The sequence below is a fragment of the Psammomys obesus genome, unplaced genomic scaffold (genome assembly GCF_907164565.1).
Source record: "Psammomys obesus unplaced genomic scaffold, mPsaObe1.curated_primary_1811, whole genome shotgun sequence".
In the NCBI taxonomy this organism is placed as follows: Eukaryota; Metazoa; Chordata; class Mammalia; order Rodentia; family Muridae; genus Psammomys; species Psammomys obesus.
In genome coordinates, this window is record NW_026596088.1 from 16,372,446 (window position 1) to 16,377,620 (window position 5,175).

Sequence of the window (5,175 nt, forward strand, 5' to 3'; positions counted from 1 at the left end):
CATTTCGTGTGCTGAACAACTGGCTGGCAGCTTGGAGAGAGAATAAAGCGAAACCCCTGCCTCTCATCATAAGCAAAAATAAATTCCATTGCATTAAAATGTTTAAAGAATGAAAAAAGACATGACATTATTAAAAGAAAACTGGATGTTCTAAAATATTAAGGCAGAAAAAGTCTTCGTGTAGGCCATTGAAGATGTAAATTATGAAGGTGGCAGGAGGGAGCTTTGTCAGGAGCACACCTGAGCACACCTTTATCCCAGCACTGGGGAGACAAAGGCAGGCCTATCTCTTTGAGTTCCAGGCAAGGCAGCCCTGCATAGTGAACCATACACACACACAGACACACACACACACACACACACATTTAATGTTACAGAGTTGCAAATAAAGGGCTAAAGGGACAAAGGACTCCCAACGACCTTAGTGAAAGAGCCCAGAGTTATTGCAAAGAGCTGGTGTCCCTGAAGTCACAAAGCAGATCTGGCACAGAGCAGAAGCTCTGGGGACGGAGTCTGGCATTCAGGTCTTCCTTCAAGACACTCGTACCGGACAGTCTAAGGATGGGTTGATGAGGGCCATTCCCCAGTGCAAGGAGTTCCTCTTTTCACATGAGCCAGGTGAGGGTTTGCATCCTCTCTTGGTCTGGTGTGTTTGGTAAATTCACAAGCCTGTTTTATTATTTTTTTCTAACAGGGTTTTGATACACCCGTGTGTTCCTAATTTATTTCGATAACTTCATAGGTGCTAGCATTTTCTGTGTGTAAGTGTTGTTTATAAGTTTTTGCCTCATTCTCTGTGCCAGTTGTTTGCTTACACAAACAAGATGCAGACTCATTCTGTTTAAGCTTTTGCACTCGAAATGGATCCGACTTCTGTTTACAAAGGAGCCATTTGAGGCAAGACACAGCCTGCATGCTACTGTTCCATACATTCAGGAACAACTGGATCAGGACATAGTCTGATCTCCACAGAAGGAAAAAGTTATTTTATATTTTGCACACACACACACACACACACACACACACACACACACACACACCACTCAAAAAGAAGCAAACAGCCTCTCTGGAGTGATTCACCTCAGTCCAGTCCACACAGACAACATAGATCAAGCTTTAATAAAATGAACCAGAAAAAGTTCAGATTATAACAGGAAATGAAGCATGAAGAAGAGTCAGCTGACGACAACCATGGTATTAGAACAAGATTATAAATTAAGGATTTTTTTTTTTTAAGTACTTGAGACGGTGTCAGAACCATGAGGGCCTGTGAGGGGGTCAGTGGGCTGCACAGGCCTGGCCTCCTAGACTCTCCCCACTGACCCCCAGTCTACTCTACAGTGGAAGGAGAGAACCAACCCCCAACAGCTGTCCTCTGCTCCCACCTGTGTGCCCGCACCCACATGCACAAATCATATTCTTTTTTTTTTTTTTTTAAGATAGGGTCTTTCTATGTAACTTCGGCTAGCTTGGGACTTGCTATGGAGATCAATCAGGCTGGCCTAGAACTCACAGAGATCCTCCTGCTTCTGCCCTGCCCCCAAACATTTTGCTTCTAATTATTTATCCTAAAGAAAAATAGTCATAAAATGACCCAAAAATAAATGCAAAAAGAAACATTTTTAATGGCAAAAATATAGGAAAATTCTATTGTGTAACAGCAGAAACGAACAGTTAAACAAATTGTGATGTTTTCGTCTAATGAGATGCCATGCAGGAAATGAAAATGATGTTGTATAGAGACGTATTTATCTACACTGAAAGATGTCCAAGATACACAGATGAGTGGAAAAAAAACAAGCAATAGGCAAACATGATTCCACTTCTTTTTAAATTGCCTGCCTCATTAAGGAAAGTTCACATAACCAATAAATAAGTAAATGCAGGCATATTAAAATCCACTAGGAGTGAGTTGTGGAAATGTAAGCAATGTTGCATTTGTGTCCTCTTTCTTCATTTGCAATACTGCGGACCAAACCCTGAGCCTCAAACGGCATAGGCAAGGGTTTTGTCACAGTGTTCAGCACGTCTGCAGCTCTGATCAAAATCATACAGAAAAGAGGGCTCATGCTGTATTTGTAAGGCTTTCCAGAGAAACAGAGTTAACACAAGATGATAGACAGGCAGACAGACAGACAGATGCATGGATGCATGGCTATTTAGTATAGGAATTGGCTCTTACAATTATGGAGGCTGAGAAGTCCCAAGATCCGCTATCTGCAGACTGAAGAACCAAGAAAGCCAAAGGTATAATTTAGTCTGAGTCCAAAGGCCTAGGAATTTGATGAATTCGGGGTGTAGCTCCCAGTCTTTAGGGATGGTATGCTGCTGATATAATGCCTGGAGTCTGAAGGTCCAAAACCAGGCGTCCACTGTCTCTCCCAGCTCAAGAAGAAAAAGGGAATTCCCCTTTCTTCTTCACCTTTTCCCATTACCTCGTCAACAGACTAGAGGATGCTGTCCACAGCGGTGAGGGTGGATCTTCTTTACCAGGTCTGCTGATTCAAATGCTAATCTCCTCTGGAAACGCCCTCAATGACGCACCTGAAAAGTATGTTTTACCAGGTAGCTGGGCATCCCATAGCCCTGCCAAGCTGACATGTGTAATTAGCATCTCATATGCGGGGGCTGGTAAAGTATGGGGAGGTGAGAAGTCTCAGGCACTACTGGTAAGGCCAGAGCCTGGAAGCAGGCCTTCTCAGGGGCAGTTCCTGCAGCTCATCTCTTCACGCCAAAGCCTCCCCACTAAATGGTGAAAATGCTGGAGAGAGCTGGCGGAGCAATCCACACTCACCTCCAAATGAGGTCATCTAGTGTTTCTTGTGGCAGAGGCGACACATGTACCCTTGACTGAGAGACTAGAAAGGGCCCGTGGGAAGGTTCAGTGGGGAAGCTGCTTATCATCAGGCCTGACTACTTAAATTAGAGGCTGGGACACACATAGTAAAAGGAGAGAGCCATCTAATGAAAGTTTTCCCCTGACTTCCACAAGTGTGTGGTGGCCTGTGTGCTTGTGTGTGCTTGTGCACACACACACACTCCAAAATAAATAAATAAATCGATTAATTAATAATAAATAAGTAAATGAGAAATTTAAGTTGCCTGCTATAAAAAAGACAAGAGGGGCCTGGAGAGATGGCTCAGTGGTTGAGTTCTTCGTTTTTGTTTGCTGTTATTGTTGTTTTGTTTTTTCAAGACAGGGTTTCTCTGTGTAGCTTTGGCTGCCCTGGAGCTCACTCTGTAGACAAGGCTGGCCTCAAACTCACAGAGATCCACCTGCCTCTGTCTGCCAAGTGCTGGGACTAAAGGTGTGTGCCACTACAATGCGGCTGGTTAAGAGTTCTTATTGCTCTAGAGGACCCTGGTTCAGTTCCCAGCACCCGCTTGTCACTCCAGCTCAGGGATGGAGAGGTCTGTGGCCTCAGCAGCCCCCTGCATGGAAACAGCACACACAGAGTTAGGTACATGTGAACAAAGATACAAAAGTAAATTTAAAAACTCAAAAAAAAAATGTTTTTCAAGACAGGTTTCTCTGTGTAGCCTTGGCTGTCTTGGATTGCTTTGTAGAATAGACTGGCCTCAAACTCACAAAGATATGCCTGCCTCTACCTCCCTGAGTGCTGGGGTTAAAGGCATGCACCACCATGTCTGGCTAAAACTCAATTTTTTTTAAAGATGGGAAAAATAAAATGTAGCAGAATTTCTTATGTGAGAAAACTGGGAAACAACAAAAATGTAACACAGTAGATTTGTATGTTAAAACATGTATGAAACATGTATGTTAAAAATGAAACGATACATTTTACAATCCCACTTCCACATATATGTGTATCAAACATTTTAAGGAGGGCTGTTGACAAGCATGTGTAGGAGTACCTACCGGTAATCCAGAGCTCAGGAGGTGGAGACAGGAAGATCAGGAGTTCAAGGCCAGCCTTGACTACACAGCAAGTTAGTGTCCAAAAATAAGATAGAGCTGCTATCAAGGATTCAAGAAAGGGTATGAGCTGGGTGAGGTGTCGCACAACTGTAATCCCAGCACTTGGGAGGAAGGGGCAGGAGGAGAGTTGTGAGTTCGAGGCCAGCCAGCTCTACAAAGAGAGAACAGGACAGCCAAGGCTACACAGAAAAACCCTATCTTGAAAACATAAAACAAAAAAAGATTATAAAAATGAATACATATTATATATAACATAATATATAATATATTATGTATAATAACATATATATTATAAAAGAGAAGCATTACACAGACTGGTAATGACAATTTGCCTTAAACTGACAAATGTGTTTAATTCAGCTCTTCCCACCCCCCCAAGGGTTCCATTCCTCAAAAGAAGTGTCTGTGCATTAGCTGTATATGTCTATGTGTCTGCAATGTATGTGTCTATAATGTATTAAAGTGTCTAAAAATGTATAGACTAAAATACTAATCATGATTATGACTGGGGATGGAAATAAAGGTGAGTCTTTGCTATGCTGAACAAATACTACATAATAAGTCAAATATTTCCCACTGTTAGATAAATGTATAATTGCCTACTAAAAATCAGCTGCCTGTGTGGCCAAAGTCATTTTATTGTTTTTCCAGAATGTTCCAAAATAGCTCTGGAACAAGACCAGTGGGACCACCAAATAGCTATCTAGCCTCACCCTTCTTCCCATGCAAATGAAGAAAAAGCCTCCTGATCCAGCTTTGGCAAAACCCTCCCTGGAGTTCAGAATAACAGGGCCTCCTGCTCCCCCACTGGAGAGAGGAGGGGTGGCCCATGCAGCTCCCTCCAAGTTGGATTCAGAACCTCCTCTCAAAAGTTGCCTTGAACAGCAGATGCCAAAACAAAAGGTCCCACCTTGAGGGTGAAAGCGGTGTCTGCAGCTTTGTAGACACAGGTGTTCTTCCAGTCAACTGGAGAATTGCAGTGCAGGGCTGTGCAATAGGCCAGGAATAGCTCAGAAGGCCCTCTCTCAGAAGCCAGCGTTGGAGGCCTTTCAGTGTATGTTCTAACTATATTTGGCAATGCAAACCAAATAGGTCAGTGGCTTAGCTCAGGATGGGAAAAGGCTATTCCTGATTTATAATCCTTGCTTCAAACTGAGACCAAGAATTCAAGACTCACTTTGTTTCTTTTGCACATATTGAACTCACTGCTGAGGCGACTCTCCTTCTTCATCCTA